Source organism: Rhinolophus sinicus, chromosome 5, assembly GCF_057876585.1.
Source record: "Rhinolophus sinicus isolate RSI-liver-muscle chromosome 5, RSI-T2T, whole genome shotgun sequence".
NCBI lineage: Eukaryota > Metazoa > Chordata > Mammalia > Chiroptera > Rhinolophidae > Rhinolophus > Rhinolophus sinicus.
The window spans coordinates 67090864-67109622 of record NC_142505.1 but is presented as its reverse complement, the minus strand read 5'-3'; the positions used below and the strand labels follow the sequence as shown (position 1 = coordinate 67109622).

Genomic DNA, 18759 nt, shown 5'->3' with positions numbered 1-18759 from the left:
AAGTGTGATGCCTCCGTTATTGTTCTTTTTTCTTAAGATTGCTTTGGCTATTCGGGGTCTTTTGTGGTTCCAAACAAATCTGATGATTTTTTGTTCTATTTCTTTAAAATATGCCATTGGGATTTCGATGGGGATTGCATTGAATCTGTATATTGCTTTGGGTAATATGGCCATTTTAACTATGTTGATTCTTCCAATCCATGAGCACGGAATGTCTTTCCATTCCTTTGTGTCTTCTTCCATTTCTTTCAAAAATGTCTTATAGTTTTCAGCATATAGGTCTTTCACATCCTTGGTTAAGTTTATTCCTAGGTATTTTATTCTTTTTGCTGCAATTGCAAAAGGAATTGTTTTTTGTATTTCTTTTTCTGAGATTTCATTGTTAGTATATAGGAAGGCAATTGACTTTTGTGCGTTGATTTTGTAGCCGGCAACTGTACTATATTCATTGATTGTTTCTACTAGCTTTTTGGTGGAGTCTTTAGGGTTTTCTATATATAGCATCATGTCATCTGCAAAGAGTGATAATTTAACTTCTTCATTCCCAAAATGGATGCCTTTTATTTCTTTCTCTTGCCTGATTGCTCTGGCAAGGACTTCCAACACTATGTTGAAAAGCAGAGGTGATAGGGGACATCCCTGTCGTGTTCCTGAATGTAGAGCAAAGGGCTTCAGTTTTTCTCCATTAATTATGAGATTTGCAGAGGGCTTGTCATATATGGCCTTTATTATGATAAGGTATTTTCCTTCTATACCTATTTTATTAAGTGTTTTAATCATAAATGGATGTTGTATCTTGTCAAATGCTTTTTCTGCATCAATTCATATAATCATATGATTTTTGTCCTTTATTTTGTTTATGTGACATATCACATTGAGGGATTTGCGTATGTTGAACCATCCTTGTGCCCCAGGGATGAACCCCACTTGGTCATGATGAATAATCTTTTTAATGCATTGTTGTATTCGATTTGCTAGAATTTTATTTAGGATTTTTGCATCGGTATTCATTAGAGATATTGGTCTGTAGTTTTCTTTTTTTGTGCTGTCCTTACCAGGTTTTGGTATCAGGGTAATGTTGGCCTCATAAAATGAGTTAGGGAGTACTGTCTCTTTTTCAATTTTTTGGAAGAGTTTGTGCAGAATTGGTATTAGATCCTCTTTGAAGGTTTGGTAGAATTCACTAGTGAAGCCATCTGGTCCCGGACTTTTGCTTTTGGGAAGGTTTTGGATGACTGATTCAATTTCATTACTGGTGATCGGTCTCTTTAGATTTTCCAGTTCTTCATGGTTCAGCCTTGGAAGGCTATATGTTTCTAAGAACTTGTCCATTTCTTCTAGGTTGTTGAATTTGGTGGCATATAGTCCTTCATAGTATTCTTGGATGATCCTTTGTATTTCTGTGGTGTCCGTGATAACTTCCTCTTTTACGTTTCTGATTTTGTTAATCAGTGTCTTCTCTCTTTTTATCTTAGTAAGTCTAGCCAAGGGTTTGTCAATTTTGTTAATCTTTTCAAAGAACCAGCTCTTTGTCACATTAATTTTTTTCTATTGTCTTTTTGTTCTCTATTTCATTTAGTTCTGCTTTAATTTTTGTTATTTCCTTTCTTCTGCTGACCTTGGGTTTTACTTGTTCTTCTTTTTCTAGTTCTTTAAGGTGTAACATGAGGTTATTTATTTGGGAGTTTTCTTGTTTCTTGAGATAGGCCTGTAATGAGATAAATTTCCCTCTTAAAACTGCTTTCGGTGCATCCCAAAAATTTTGGTAGGATGTATTTTCATTGTCATTTGTTTCTATGTATCTTTTGATCTCTCCTCTAATTTCTTCTTTGACCCAGTTCTTCTTTAAAATTATTTTGTTTAATCTCCATGTATTTGTGGTTTTTCCCGCTTTCTTTTTACAGTTGATATCCAATTTCAAAGCCTTGTGATCAGAGAATATGCATGGTATGATTTCAATCTTCTTAAATTTGTTGAGACTGATTTTATGTCCCAATATGTGGTCTATCCTTGAGAATGTTCCGTGTACACTAGAAAAGAATGTATAGTCTGATGTTTTAGGATGAAGTGCTCTATAAATGTCAATTATGTCCATTTCATCTAATGTGTCATTTAGGGCTACTATTTCGTTATTTATTTTCTGTTTGGATGATCTATCCATAGCTGTCAATGGTGTATTTAAGTCCCCTAGTATAATTGTGTTTTGGTCAATTTCTCCCTTTAGTTCTGTTAGTAGTTGCTTGGTGTATTTCGGTCCTCCCTGATTGGGGGCATAAATATTGATGACTGTTATGTCTTCTTGTTGTAGTCCCCTTCACCATTATGAAATGTCCATCTTTGTCTCTTGTTATCGTTTTCACCTTGAAGTCCGTTTCATCTGATATCATTATGGCTACACCTGATTTTCTCTGGGTGCCATTTGCTTGGAGTGTCAATTTTCACCCTTTCACTTTGAGTCTATGCTTGTCGTTGTAGCTGAGATGTGTCTCTTGGAGACAGCATATTGTTGGGTTTAGTTTTTTGATCAAATCTGCTACTCCGTGCCTTTTCATTGGTGAGTTCAGTCCATTTACATTTAGGGTGATTATTGATATGTGAGGATTTCCTGTCATTCTATCTTTAGTTTTCTGGTAAGGCTGTGTCTCCATTGTTTCTTTGCCTTTTTGTTGTTTATTATTTCTGTGTGGTGGTATTCTATGATGTTTCCCTCTGTTTCTTCTTTTATTTCAGTTCTGGATTTATTTTGAGTGGTTACCCTTAAGTTTATGTAAAAGAAAGTTTGATATTTAGAGTATTCCGTTTTCTTCAGCACGCTTACTTTCTCCATTCCCATATTCCGGTTCAGGCCTTTACTCTCCCCCTTTTTGAGTTTTGGTTGCCACAAATTGTCCCTGTTGATGGTAGTCGAATAGCCTCCTTTAGTATTTCTTGTAGTGCAGGTCGTGTATTAGAAAATTCCCTCAGCTTCTGTATGTCTGGAAAGGTCTTTATTCCTCCTTCGTATCTAAAGGATATCTTTGCTGGATGTATTATTCTTGGCTCATGATTTCTCTCTTTCAATAGTTTGAATATTTGGTTCCACTCCCTCCTGGCTTGTAGAGTTTCTGCTGAAAAATCTGATGATAATCTAATGGGCTTTCCTTTGTAAGTTACTGTCTTCTTTTCCCTGGCTGCCTTCAGGATTCTTTCTTTATCGTTGATTTTAGACAACTTCAATACAATGTGCCTTGGAGAAGGCCTGTTGGGATTGAGGTAACTAGGTGTTCTATTTGCTTCTTAGATTCGAGGGTCCAGTTCTGTCCATAAATTTGGGAAGTTCTCATCGACAATTTGTTTGAATATATTCTCTATTCCCTTCTCTTTCTTCTCCTTCTGGTATGCCCATTATTCTTATATTGCTCTTTCTGATGGAGTCAGAAAGTTCTAGTAGAGTTCTTTCATTTCTTTTAAGTCTCAAGTCTCTTTCTTCTTCTATCTGTGTCATTTCCAGGTTTCTATCTTCGATGTCACTGATTCTTTCCTCCATCTGGTCAACTCTACTACCTAAGCTGATTATTTCATTCTTAATTTCTTCTATTGAATTCTTAATCTCCAGAAATTCTATTTGGTTCTTTTTTAAAATTTCAATCTCTTTCGTAAAATGCTCATGCTGTTCTTTGATTGAGTTTCTGAGTTCATTTAACTGCCTATCTGTGTTTTCTTGTATCTCGTTGAGTTTTTTCAGAACTGCAATCTTGAATTCTCTGTCATTTAACTCACATATTTCTGTATCTTTAAGTGCCTTCTCTGGAGATTTTTCACTTTCTTTCTGAACTATCTTGTTGCCTTGGTTATTCATGGCGATTACTGGTTTACTATTTCTCTTCCTAGACATCTACAGGAGTAACTTCTGCAACAGGTTGATAGGAAGAGGTCTTTCTTTTGTTTTCCAGTACTTGTTGGTAGAATGTTTTATTATTTCTCCAACTGCAATTTATTTTTCTTCTCCCACACGGTAGTGCTGTTTTCTCTGCACTATTCCTGCTTCTCACACAATGGGGGGATTCCCTGGGAGACGGGCTTCTCCTCTGTTAATAGTTCGTCTAGGTCACAGGGCGCAGTGTCCTGGTGGGTATGCGGAGAGCTTTTGATATTCCAAAGCTCTTCCAGCTCCTGATTCAGAGCCCGTATGTTTCAGCAGTTCTGTTTACTCCTGCAGGGATCCGCCCAGATAGGTGGGGTCAGGGGCGGGGTGAGTTGTGAGAGGTGGCCCAGAGCAATGGCAGCGACCACCATCACAGCCGGTCCTGCTTCCACAGCTTTCTCCCCTTTGCCGGAACTAGTTGTGCTGTGAATTTGTGTCTGTGTTCCACAGTTCTCAAAACAGCAAATTTTCTGTTGTTTTGATCTGACACTGCTACTGTTTCGCTTCTAGCACCGGGCAGGTGGGGGCGGGGCGAACTCTGGGAGGGGTGGGAGGGGGCGGCTAGTCTCAGTGCCTAAGGCTCCGTTCTCTGCTCGGCAGTGAGGGCTTAAACCACCGTTTTCAGCCTTTTTCCCTCAGTCTTTTCTCTGAGGTCTCTACCATGAGCGTTGGGTTCAGCCGTGGTATATGCTGTCCCCTCAGCCCTGTGGAGCCCAGGCGGAGCCCTAGCAGTCCGGGTTCTTCCCTCACTAGCAGCTGCGGTAGTTTCGGGAAGCAGCGAGCTCGGAGCACTGAGCTAGGTCTGCGTCCTGTGCCCGCGCGGCTCCGTCTCCACGCACTTCTCCCTTTCCTCCTCCCTCCACTCGCGCGAATCTCCCACCTGTAGGTGATTTCAGTAGGTAGTGGGCCTCTTCGTGTTGCCTGTCTGCTGTGCAGGGAATCCTTTGTGGAGTTTTTGTTGTTCGATTCTTTGTAAATTCCAGGGGAGCTTTACAGAGGCTCACCTCACGCCGCCATTTTTCCCGAACCTCGCCCCATGATGTCTTAACAATTATGATATGTGCCTCCCCAGGGACAAATCCTTTATGCTGAAACTTATTAATAAGAATGGAAGGAGAACTGATGTTATCACATCATTGACTCACTTCCCAAGCAGGTTGTGGGAAGGAATATAGCTACATAGGCAGAAGCTCTCCTTAGCTGGGGGAATGTGGGGGGCTGTGCCCACCTCTGTTGACCCCGTGAATTCTTCTGGTGGTGCCTGCGTGGTTGCTCCTGGCTTGGGTTGTTCCTTCTGTGAGGAATCTTATCCGTCATTGGCTGACCAGCCATCTTTTGGGGGCTAAACAGAGAGACATGAAGTGTAAGCACAAAGGTGAAGCAAAGTCCCTGAAAGGAACAGTCTCACAGACTGTTCTTTCTTTAGGGATAGGCACGAGGGGACAGATGGTTAGGCTGCTGAGTGAAAACACAAGACCACCCATGGAAAAAGATCCCTTTTGTCATTCTTTGCCCCTCTGGGCACTGTTCTATCTCCTTCAGTGTACTTATCATTCTGTGAAATAATTTTCGGGACTTACTTGCCTGTATGATGATTGTTGGCTTCTCCTCTGTGGTCTAAACAGCTCAAATGACATTATGTCCAATCATGAGCCACCCTTAGGATAAGCCCAGTATGCCCTGCTCATATGTCATCTTAATTTGTGGTACCAATGACTCAACATGGTCAAGTATAAAGTAGGAAGGAAGGTCACCCACCTTGTTCCAGATACTTAACTCATTAATGAAGGTGCAACTCTCCTGGTCCCTTCATAGACATCTGCAAAGTCCTAGTTCCTCTGTCCTGTGGATGAAAGCACAAGCAAGTACCATAATTTTGGTTACTCTTGATAATGATAAGTCCTTTACTTGCTTTGAAACCAAAGAACACTCTTGGTTCTCTTGTTTGATGCTGGTCAAAATAATTAAACTAATTGCCTTAACCTCCAAAGTAACCCTCTTTTTTCCTCTCAGCTTCTCTTCAATTCCCTACATCATTGAAGTAAGGGATAAGCCACGTCTCTCAAAATACTCACAAGTCCCTCTCTTGTAAGGCCCTGAAGAGAAGCACTGCCTTCTTTTGCATGGAGGTGCGGGAGGAATCTCTCTATTTTTTCTCTGCCTTTAGTGCTACCTCAGCCCAATCTGAGACTTAGAGTTACATTTTTATCATGGAACTCTAGCCCATTACAAAGGCTAAAATTAAATTTGAGCTTTTTTGCAGCTTCAACTCTGTTGAGTTACAGAGTTCACGGTCTGTTAAAATTGCCAATTCTTTTTCACATGTGAAGTTTCTGAGCTTCCTCATATGAAGTAGGTATTGGAGGTCCATTTGAGGACATTGCATTTATCTTCATAACATTTATTTTCTTGTACTCTAGTGGTGCCCTGGCCTCCTTCTTAGCTTCTTAGCTCCTTCCTTGGAAAAGCCAAATCTAATAGTATTGCTGTATCCTCTAGTTCTGAATACCTTCTCTCCAAACAGAAAAAAACACCTTTCATTCCCCAGGCCCAAGAAGGGAAGAGACAAACTGCCACCGCGTTGTAATCCATCCACTGCTCTGAAACCCGGCCAAGACTCACTGGCCATAGAAGGTGCACTCGCAGGCAGTTTGTACCCTGACTTTCAGGAGATGCCAAACACCCTCAGCGGAGCTCAGGTCCCAAGTCGTATCCACAGGAGTCCTTCCCCTTTGTGTGGCCCTCCTCCACTCAGTGTCAGTGTCTGTTTCCTCCAGCCAATCAGCATCAGGACCCTCGCCTCCTGACAACCACTGGGAGGTGCCCTCGCCCTGTGTCCATCCTACCAGAGCATGCCTGGCCTCTGTGGTGGCCAGACTGGACCATAAATAAGACACAAGGGCAGGGATCTGAGGAGCACGGACCTGCTGCAGTCCACAGGGCTGGAGACATTAAGGAGGAGGGAGCTGGGCTTGGGACTCCCCAGGGGAAATGTTGCCACATTGGGACTCCGTCTGCAACGGGGTTATGGGGAGACCTAGCATTGCAGGTGCTGAAGCAGTGGCTGCTGGAGACACCATTGTCATACTGCACGTGGTGAAGTGGGACCTCTTTTATGTGTTTACTTATTTCTCCCCCTTCTTCTGCCTCCCCCCCCCACACACACACACTCTGGTTCAAGCTGTTGTTTCTCAGTCTAGTTATGCAGGACACAGCTGCCTGGCCCGCATCCTCAGTTGGCTGCTCACAGCAGCTCACGATGGCTGCCAGCCGCTCATGGCAACTCATGGCAGCTCACGCCAACCTGTGGACGCTAACGGCAGCCCAGCTCCAAGGAGAGCTGTTGTTCACAATCTTAGCTGTAGAAAGCGCAGCTCCCTGGCTCATGTGGGAATCCAACCGGCGGCCTTTGGCGTCCCAACCGCCTGAGCCACCAGGCTGGCCCAGTCTTTTCATTTTCTTGATAGTTTCCTTTGCTGTGCAAAAACTTTTTAGTTTGATGTAGTCCCATTTGTTTATTTTTTTCTTTTGTTTCCCTTACCTGAGGAGATAGATCAGAACAAATATCATTAAGAGCAATGTCAGAGAGTTTATTGCCTATGTTTTCTTTTAGTTTTATGGTTTTGAGTCTTAAATTAAGTCTTTAATCCATTTTTTAATTCTTGTATTTAATACAAGAATTTATTCTTGTATATGGTTAAGAAGGTGGCCCAGTTTCATTTTTTTGCATGTATCTGTCCAGTTTTCCCAGCATCATTTATTGAATGGACTGTCTTTATCCCATTGTATATTCTTGTCTTCTCCATCATAGATTAAATGACCATATAGACATGGATTTATTTCTGGGCTCTCTGTTCTGTTCCATTGATCTATGTGTCTGTTTTTATGCCTGTACCATGCTGTTTTGATTACTGTGGACTTGTAGTATAGTTTGATATTAGGTAGCATGATACCTCCAACTTTGGTCTCCTTTCTCAAGATTATTGTGGCTATTCTGGGCCTTTTATGATTCCATAGACATTTTAGGATTATTTGTTCTAGTTCTGTTAAAAACGTGCCATCAGTATTTTGACAGAGATTGTATTAAACCTGTAGATTACTTTGGGTAGTGTGGACATTTCAACGATGTTAATTCTTCCCATCCATGAGTTCTGTATATGCTTCCATTTATTTGTATCTTCTTCAGTGTCTTATAATTTTCTGAGTATAGGTCTTTCCTCCCAACAGGATCTTTTGGACCATATCACCAGGGAGGTGACCTGGCTCAGGCAGGAGGGCACCTGGCAGCAGAGCCATCTCTGGGGCCCTGGGTCTTGTGGGGATACGGCCCTGCTGGGCTGCTCCTGCCCCTCCAGCTGCGCTTCATGCTGGCGGGCCCCCCCTCTGAGGTGCGTGTTTGCGTCCCCACTGGTCCACCCCACCACCACCGGTGGCACTGCAGAAGACTGCAACTTAGGAATGTAACTTGGAAATCACCCGAGGCTGCAGCGGAGGTCTGCACACCTGACCTTCGGTGTGTTGCAGAAGAATTGAAAGCATTTCTAAAATATGTGCCCAGGGAAGGAAAAAAAGCACTGGAACTCAGGGAAGTCATGGGCGCAGGTCCAACAGACATGGGGGCTTAGAATCCAGGCGCCCCACTAATCCTGATGCCTCACCCCTGGCAAAGCCGGAGATAAAGGGAAATCTAATTGGCTCGCAGTAGAACCTGGCTCGTATGCTGATTTGTGGAGTGGAGGGGTGAGTAGAGCTAAAAGATGGGGTTCCTTGGTAGAGGAAGTGCTCTCTCTCTGCCAGCCCCCTTCTCCGGCCCACCGCCTTTCTCAGTGCAGTATTTCTTCTCTTAATCATCTTTGTTCCCTGCACTGACCTGTACACTGTCACACCTATGCGCATTCACATGAGAGATGAGAGATGAAGAAGCCAGAAGGGCAAGAACAGTGTGCTGACAAAACACTGGTCCCCTAAGCCAGGCTTCCTAGAGGAAGAGAAGCCCTCCCCCCACTGCTCTCTCTACCTTTTATCCTGCTACTTCCTGGTGAGCTAAGACTCCACATAGAATTCCTGCTGCTTTCCTCGCTTCTGCTCTGCTCCTGTTTGTTCTTTCCTGCTCGGCTCTGTCCTCTCATTCCTGTTCTCTCCATTTACTGTCATTTCTTCCTTTTACTTCTATCTACTCCTTTCCTTCCTTTCTGGCCCTCATTTATATTCTTGCCCCCCTTTTCTTTCCTTCCTTGTGTCTTCCCTTTTCTTTTCCTCATTCTTTCATCTCTGTACTTAGAAAGTTTTACAGTTCGACCCAAAATGGATTCACCCTATCTGTTACTGTCATCTTCCAACATCAGGCTTCTAATACAGAACTTGTGAACTACCAAGAGTCTAAGTTCTTTCTCCTGATTCTGTTCTCATTGCATGCCCCTCCTGGTCTGCTCAGGCCACTCAGCAGGCCATAACTGGGTGGTTCCCAAAATGACCATCTCCTTTTGCTTGTACCTCCCAGAAGCTGGTGAATCTTGCCCTTGGGAGACTGCCATTCAGCTGGTGAGAACTGAAGCCCCTTCCACCAGTAAGTTCTGGGAAACATTGATATTTCCTCACTGTCCGTCTTCAGTTTACTGTCTCCAGTAGCACCTACAACTTGTAGCTAAGCTTCCCATTTGGAGCCCTGAGCAGAGACTGCAGTCTGCTGGATCAGAGTGTTGGGCTTCATACCTCATCAACCTTGACACCTTTTAGGCTTTCTCCTAAACTCATACAGAGGCTAGCCACACCATCCCTTTTCTCCTAGACCCGAACTCTAATGAAAGATGCTCTACCTTAAGAGCCAAATGGACAGGACTTGATTGCAAAAGCATCTCTAAGAATCCCGGAAGCTTGCCATAGATGTGTGTAAAAATGGTCCCCGTCAATGTCCCTTCCATAGCCCTATTTAGAAAAGGGGAAAGGAGGTAACATGCTAACAGCCCCAGGAGTAAAATAAGGTGAGGAAAAGTGTTTGGTGAGGACATGTGTTTGGAAGAACTTTTGTTGTAAGGTCTGCCTCTGGTTATGCCGACCCTTTCCCTGGGCTGTAAAGACACCCAGCATGATGCCCAAGAGAAATGCCTGCCTCTCAGCCTTCTTTGCCAGGAAAATCCAAGACTGGCTACTGCATCTACTGAGATGACTACGACACCCAGTATTTTAACTTTATTAACTGAAGTCTTGATATTTGAAGGCAATAATATCAGACTAGAATGAACTGAGATCTGGATGGACACTGGGAGGAGATGGGATCTGATAGTTACTCAGTGGCAAGAAGTGGGTGCTGTTCAAGGGGCAGACAAAAAAGAAAAACTGTTGGAGAGAAGTGAGGTGGTTCACATCTCCATTGTGACAAAAATAAGGCTGTATTTCCTCGGAGGGCTTTATGGCGAGAAGGATAGAACAGTGACGTGGGGGTGATCACAGAGAATGGCTTGGAGGAAACCTTCTCCCCTGCCCCATGCACCACTGCAGTCCAGCATGGAGAGAGGAAGAAGGAAGGCAGAGTTCTGTGGAAGGCTTTTCAAGGCAGACTGTAAGATCCTTATTTTGTAACCTGAACATCTAGTCTTCCTGAGTCCCCTGCCAACATCATATGTTGAGGCCTAGGAGATGGTTGGTGTGATGCTGTGTGAGTATTGCCAAGGCTGCTACTAACTGAGTGTTTGGGCCTTTCTGACTTATCAAAGCTCAGTTTATCTTGTGGGATTCTTACCTTGGGGGAGGGTAGGACTGGGAAGGAGGAAGATAAAAGGAGAGCAGAGAAACAACTAGGAAGCTTGAGGGAAGCACCCCCAAGGTACCAAAAACACATGGGGCAAAAGAGGTCTGAGAGCAGGAAGAAAGGACCTCTCTAAATCCAAATCAGATGACCCTGTTCAAACTCTTCCTTGTCATTATTATTCCATCCTTTACCCCACAACTCCTACCCTACCCTGCCTGGCATCACTTCTTCAGCCCACCCCCACATCCTGCCCTGTCCATCCTCTTCCCTCACCCCAACTCTCTACAGGGTAAAAAGACCCCTTAACACAAGTCCAAGGGCATTTTTATCTCAAAATGTGCAACTACTCCCAGGAGGTGAACAGCAAGGAGGCAGCAGAGCTCAAACCAGAGCCAGGGACAGAGCCTGTGAAGAATTTAAATACCAAATAAGTCAGTGTGCTGTTTATTATCACCATACCCTTTAGTCATAAATGACGTCTGTGATAAAACACTTCTTCCACATAAAATTGTCTGGTGGTCTAAGTTGTAAACAATTGTAGAATAACAGTTTAGTTTGTCTATCTCAAGATCCTTATTCTTCAATTAGCACATTCTCATCATTTATTCTTTAATAAAGTTATTCTACATGGAAGTTAATTTGGAGAATTCCCATTATTGAGTCAGCTCTGGACACAGACCAACTCAGCTACACATCTTCACTTCCAAAGTAAATTTGTAGCAGTTTGGTTTGGAACCATCTGAACTCACTTTGAGCACAGATGGTGTCTCCATGGCTGAAGGTAACATGTATACCTGCATTTAAGTGGATTCAAAATAAACCATAGGTTGTGAAGATGGAAAATCAACTTGGGTTTAACAATTCTGTCATTCTACATAGCCACTTGCTTGGAAGCCAAACAACAAAACAAAGTGTGAACTGCAAAGTGCAATATACTTGTTTGGTAAGTACACATTTTAGTTTATGCATGAAATGTTTTACTGAATTCAAACATTTTTTTTTTTTTAGCACTGAAAATTCTAGAGGAAATGACTCTAGGAAATAAAGCATTCCATCAGCAATACAATTTAGTCCAATGTCATCTTTAAAGCTTTCCTCAGTCCTTCCCAGGCAGCCCTAAAAGCTGTGTCTTCTTGCTACCTGAAAACATTTCGTCACGTCTCACATAGTATTCTAGGTATTTCAAGCATCTTCCTCTCTAATACCACCTGTCTTTCTAGTTCACTCCTTCTGGTCCACTCTTGACCCTACTCGAGCTCCAGCCTGACTCCTTATCACTGACCCACTCCACCTCTGTCCTCCCTCACCACCTTACCCACCTTCCAGTCTAGGTTCTACCATAGTAGTTACTCCCCTGGCACACACCCTTATGTCCTTATCCTTTCCCTGAGTCCTAATCACTTGGCAAGAAGCCTTTGCTACTGTCCCTATAGCACTCAGATGACTGTCGTGTCCAGCACAACACGGACAGTGAGAGGACGAGAAGGGGCGGTGAAGGATTAAGAAAGAAACAGAAGTCAAGAGATTTATGCACTGGGGGCCAACGGTCTCCCAGCCTCAAAGGACTGACAGCCCTGAATTGGGCCACCTTATTACTTTTTTTGATGTACACACAAGGAAGTAACATTGTTTTCTCCACAGTCTGTAAATTTCATACATTATATTAGGAAACTGATTCAAACCCATCACCCTTGCCTGCAGACAGCAGAACCGTAAGTCTCAGGATGTCTTAGTAATTGTTGTATGTACCTCCCCAAGGGACAAAACCTTTATGCTGAAACTTACTGATATGAATAGATGGAGAACTGATGTTATCACATCATTGAATCTCTTCCCAAGCAGGTTGTGGGAAGGAATATAGCCACAGAGGCAGAAGCTCTCCTTAGCCGGGGGGAGGTAGGGGTCTATGCCCACCTCTATCAATCCTGTGAGTTCTCCAGATGGCCCCTATGCGACTGTGCTGTCTTAGGTTGTTCCTCCCTTGAGGAATCTTACCGGTCATTGACTAACCAGCCATCCTTTGGGGCCAAACAGGGAGACATAAGGTGTAAGCACAAAGGTGAAGCAAAGTCCCTGAAAGGATCAGTCTCACAGACTCTTCTTTCTTTAGGGGTAGGTATGAGGGGACAGATGGGTAGGCTGCTGTGTGACAACAGATGACCAACTATTTCCTGAGCAGAGCAGCATCCCCTCTCCACACACCTCCACCTCAGCCATGTCCATCTTTTCTATCACCTATTTTCTCTCAACTTTAGGGATTCTAAAGATTTAACCTGGGATTCCAGTGGATAGAACTCAGGGGTCCATGAATTTGGATGGGAAAAAATTTATGTCTTTATCTTCACTAAACTCTAGCTGCAATTGAACATTTCCTTCCATTAACAATGGAGACAGCAAACCATAATAGTGTTAGCAGGACCTACTGTCATGAATAAAAATCTTAGCTATTTTCATATCACATTAGAGTTGTAAACATTTCAGAATGTCATTTATATTTATCACTTATTCAAAATGCTACTATAGCTTATTATTTAATGTGTTAATAAATAAGCACACATATTACTATATCACATTTATTTTAGTATTTTAATAACAGAATTTCAACATAATTATTTTCCTTTGCAATCCTATTTATTTTGTCTTATGCATTTAAAAACACTGAGGGAATTTCTTCAACATGACAACAAGCATGTATGAAAAAACCCATATCTAACATCATAGTCAATGGGGAAAGACTAAAAGCTTTCCATCTAAAATCAGAAAAAAAGACAAAGATGTCCACTTTCACCACTGTTATCCAATATTGTACTAAGAAGTTCTAGCCAAAGCAATTAGGCAAGACAAAAAAGTGAAGGCATCCAAATTGGAAAGGAAGAAGTAAAACTTTCTCTAGTTGCACATGACATGATCATCCTATATATTAAAAAAATACCAAAGAATCCAAAAAAAAAACCAAAAAAAAAAAAAACACCCACCTAATAGAACTAATAAGCAAGTTTAACAAAGTTGCAGGGCATAACTAAAACACAAAATTCAGTAGAGTTTCTATACACCAGCAATTCCATTTACAATAGAACACAATTCAATTTACAATCGCCCCAAAAGAATAAAATGTCTATTCATAAATTTAACCTAGAAGGTGAAAGACTTGTACATTGAAAACTATAAAACATTGTTGAAATAAATTAAAGACCTAAATAAATGGAAAGATATCCCATGTTTGTGGACTGGAACACAATATTGTTAAGAGTCAATACTGCCCAAAGTGATGTACAGAGTCAGTGCAATCTTTAACAAAACTCCAATTGATTTCTTTTTTCCAGAAATGGAAGAGCTAATCCTCAAATGCAGCTGTAATTGCAAAGGCCCTCAAATAGCCAATACAATCTTGAAGAAAAAGAACAAAGCTGGAGGACTCACACTTCCTGATTTCAAAACTTACTACAAAGCTACAACAAAAGTCATCAGAACAGTGTTGTACTGGCATAATGATAGACATATAGACCACTGAAATGGAATTGCGAGTCCAGAAATAAGTCCATATATCTATGGTCAATTGATTTTGAACAATGGGTGAAAAATAGTCTCTTCAACAAATGGTGTTAGGACAACTAGATATCCACCTGCAAAGAATGAAATTGAGCCCCTAACTCATACCACGTACAAAATTAACTCAAAATGGATAAGTGACCTAAATATGAGAGCTAAAATCATAAAACTATTAGGAAAAAGTAGGGGTAAATCTTCATGATTTGAATTCGGCAGTGGATTCTTGGGTATACCAAAAGCATGAACAACAAAAGGAAAATAGATAAATTAATTAATCAAAATTAACTTCTGTACATCAAGGACATTATGAAAAAAGTGAAAGACAACTACAGAATGGGAGAAAATATTTGCAAGTCATATAGCTAATGAAGGTCTAGTTCCCAGAATATATCAACAACTCTTACAACTCAATAACAAAGACAAACAAACCAATTTTAAAAATTGACAAATGGACAGACATTTCTCTTAAGTTATACAAATGGCCAACAAGCATATTAGTTTTTAGGGAAATGCAAATCAAAACCACAATGAGTCAGCACTTCACACCCACTAGGGTGGCAATAATAAGAATAGAATATGAGAAATTGAAACCTTCATACATTGCTGGTGGGATGTAAAGTGGTGCAGCCACTGAGGAAAATACAGAAAGTCCTCACTTAATATTAGCAATAGGTCTGTGACTTTCAGAAAAAGATGTATAGTGAAACCAGTTTTACTACAGGCTAATTGATATAAAGAGTTAAGTTACTATGGCATCTCATCAATGTTATAATGAAACAACGTTATTTGAGAAACTGCTGTAGATTGCTGGTTCATCAAAAAGTTAAACATAGAATTACTAATGACAGAGACAATTCTATTCCTAGGTATAGACCCCAAGAAGTAAAACAAGGGACTTAAGCACATGAACACTCATGCTCATAGGAGCTCTATTCACAGTAACTTACATTGTCTCTCAATGGACAAATCGTGGTCTGTCCACACAATGGAATATTATTCATCCATAAAAAGGAATGAAATACTGATAAATGTTGCACTATGGATGCACACTTAGGGTTAGGGTGTGTGCCAAGTGAAAGAAACCACACACAGAAGGTCATATATTGCATAACCCCGTTTATATGAAATACCCAGGATAGGTAAATTCATAGATATAGGAAGGAAATCTGTGATTGCTGGGGGCTAAAAGAAAGGAGGAATAGGGAGTACTATGGACTTCATTGTGCGTCCCCCCGCCCCCAATATACACGTTGAAGCCCTAACTCCCAGTGTGTGACAGTATTTTAAAATCAGGTCTTTGGAAAATAATTTGATGAGGTCATGAGGACCGGGCCCTCAGAACTGTGAGAAAATAAATTTCTGTGAGTTAAGATACCCAGTCTATGGTATTTTGTTACAGCAGCCCAAGCTGACTGAGACAGGGAATAACAGCTTAACAGTTGTAATGTGTCCTTTTGGGATTATGAAAATATTTTGGAATTTAAATAAAGATGGTGGTACCACAGCATTGTGAATGTACTAAATGCTACTTTGAATGTTAATTTAATGTTATGTCATTTCCACCTCAGTTTAAAAAAAAACATGAAAAGTTTTCTGTGGCTTTCACTACATGGTCAGAGGGGTCCAAGAATGTTGAGAAGCCCAACAACATTGCATCATTCCCATCAGTACTGCACATCCTGTAACTTTTTTTCGAACCAACCCGAATCCTTCCTGAGGTCTCCTGTAGCTACTAACATTCCATTTTACTGGTCCCCGTTATAACCTGACGCCTCCCACTGGGCATTAATATGTGCGGTTACCTCCTCCAATCTGTCCTCCATCCTCACCAGAACCCTGGTCCCCTGGGTCCCCTCTGTGCAGCATTGGATGGTGACTCACTGCTTTGTCCATCCTTCTCCGCATGGTTTCCACAACTGCACTTTTTCCCCCGTGATCCTCACGTAGCCCTTCTTCCCCAGCTTGCTACACCGCTTCCTCTTCTCCCTCGACTTCTTGGCATGTCCCAGGGCTCAGTCCTCGACACCCACTTTCATGGTGAGCTCATCCCGTTTCATGGCTTTATATACAAGCCATTGGCCAACAATCTTCTAGTTTACGTCTCTCGCCGGAATAGACGCTCCTGTGCCTCTGCTTATTTGATTCCTATAATGGCATCTGAACCCGAAGGTGGAAAATTGCGTCTCCGCAGCGACGGGTCTCAGCAAAGAGCGACTGCCTTCCTCCACAGCTCAGCCGAAAAGGTCGAGTTGCGCGCCATCCCTTCGCTGGTCAGTTCCTGTTGGCACCACCTTCAAAATCTGTCCAGAATCTGTCAACACCTGGTCTGCTGCCATCACGCCAAGTCAGGGCCTGCAGCAGGCTCTCAGCTGCTGTCCTGTTCCCGCGTCCCTCCCGCTCTCCATGGTCTGCTCTGCACAAAGGGGCCGCCTCTCAACTCAGCTACAACGCTCCCCGCTCCGCGCGGTCTGCAGGCGACCCGGGCCCTGTCACTCCGTCCCAGCCGCGTGCTCTGCTGGACTCTGCACCTGCTCTTCCTGGTCCCCGGAGCCCTCTTCCCCGGTGTTTTCTCCGGTCGCTCCCGAAAGGCTGCGAGTCGCCCGTCTCCCTACGCCGTCGCCTGCTGCTTCTGTCCGCAGTGCTCATCACCGCAGCGCGGTCTAGTCTGTGTGGCAGTGGGCGGTTCTGCGCGGGGTCTGTGAGCCGCGCCGCACGGTCCAGCCCTCCCGGGCACAGGTGGAGCAGGGCAGGGAGAAGCGGGCGCGCGGGGCGCACGGCACCTCACGGGTGACATCCGGCTGGTCCGCAGAGGACTTGCGCCCCCTCGGCTGTCCCAGTGCCCACGACCTGCCTTGGAGTCAGGGTCCAACGTGAGGACAAATGGAGGAAATCACCGTGTGCCGCGGCTTCTGCTGCCAGGTCCCTGCCTTTCGGGGTCGGGCGCCCTTGGGCGGACACTGACCCCTCGGGTTTCCTAACCGATTGCGCAGGCCTCTCCCCAACTCTGTCCGGCTCGGTTCCGCGGGAGAGCAAGCGGGCGGTCCCGCGCCCTGCAGACCCTGTCCCCGACGGCGCTGCGCCGCCTGCCCCGCGGCCCCACAACCTGCCGGCGGGAGGGCGGCACAGGTGCACACAGCAGGCTAGCATCAGAGGGGGGCTCCTGATGTCAGGATGGCCCAGTGGCCTACGGCGCCATGCTCCAGGTGTCCCCTTGCCTGTGGGCGTTCTGGTCTCTCCAAAGAGACGTGTGGTGAATCCCACTTCTGACACACCTCTTTCTTCCCTTCCCCTAAGGGTAACCTTTTACAGACCCTACCCTGCCGTGCCCCTGCTTTCTTTTCTTCTCCAGAGGCGTCCGTTCTCCATCTGTGGCCCTTTCTTCTGGGTATGTGGCGGCTAAGTGGTTGTCTGGAGCAGGGGGAGGTAGTGCTGGAAATTCCTCCAATTATACTCACTCGCCCAGCTTACGTAGCGTCAGAAATTTAGTCTAGCACATTACAAAAGACACAGCCAGTTGTTTCCCTGGTGGTCTAGTGGTTAGGATTCGGCGCTCTCACCGCCGCGGCCCGGGTTCGATTCCCGGTCAGGGAAGTTGGGGTTTTTTTCCACTGCAAAAAGCTTTTAGAGGGGAGCATAATGCTTAACAAGCGCCAGCTGTGTCAGGCATTGTCCTATTTCTACAGTCTTAATTAGGAAGGAAAGAATGAAACGGCAGCACTAAATGGTCAAAAAGATAACCCTAGATCTGGTTAGGGGTCTGGTTTTCTAGTCCTGGGGTCAAGAAATTTCCCATGCAAAATACCATTAGGATGGCACCAGTCACCTAAAGGGCAGCCTGGGAGGCTCTTATCTCCTAAGGATGGCTCAGGCAACTGTCGCTGTGGAAAGAAGTTAGGTAGTTCTCCACCTCTATGCCTACCTTTTCACTTTGAAAATAGATTAAAATAATAAAAACAACGATACAGCAGCACAGGTGTTTTCTCTACTAGAGATACAACATTGGTTACTATTTTGCCTCATTTCCTCTCCTGCTTTTTCTCAACTGGTAGGTAGATAGGTAGGTAGATGACAGATAAGTAGGTAGGTAGATAGATGATTGATAGATACATAGATAGGTAGATAGATGAGGGCACTGTTTATAATGCCAGCAGTCTCCAAGATGTGCATGGCAATCTACCAGCTTCCCAAGCCTCACACAGACATCGAGATGTCATTTCTGAGATGGCCAAGGCTTATCGAGGTTAAAGAGTTCCCCAGATTCTGATCCTGCATTTCCACAGCTGCCCAGGACAGGGTTCCATTCATTGTGGCTCAGCTCCCTTCTCTGTAGGAGCCTATGGAAAGTGTGAGCTTCTTGAGGGTCATTTTCTTATTGTTGTTGAAGTTATTGTCTGTGTTTTGGGCTGAGTTGTATCTCCCCAAAATGTGTGTGTTAAAAATTCTAACCTGTAGGACCTCAGAATGTGACTGTATTTGGAGATAGGGCCTTTAAGGGGGTGATAAAACTAAAATTAGGTCATTAGGCTGGGTCCTGTGCAATCTGACTGATGTCAGATTG

General features: G+C 43.6%; 1 long non-coding RNA gene and 1 other non-coding gene across 2 annotated transcripts; one reads left to right on the top strand and one right to left on the bottom strand.

Moving 5' to 3' along the window:
• Nucleotides 1–1973: 1973 nt before the first annotated feature.
• Nucleotides 1974–17630, bottom strand: LOC141567251 (uncharacterized). The gene is made up of 3 exons (XR_012489743.2): nt 16004–17630; nt 5682–5747; nt 1974–5246 (listed from the first exon to the last, which is right to left on the bottom strand). It is a non-coding gene; the product is annotated as an uncharacterized LOC141567251 (long non-coding RNA).
• A 90-nt stretch (nt 17631–17720) lies between these two features.
• TRNAE-CUC (transfer RNA glutamic acid (anticodon CUC)) lies at nt 17721–17792 on the top strand. Its single transcript has one exon. It is a non-coding gene; the product is annotated as a tRNA-Glu (tRNA).
• The last annotated feature ends 967 nt before the right edge of the window (nt 17793–18759 follow it).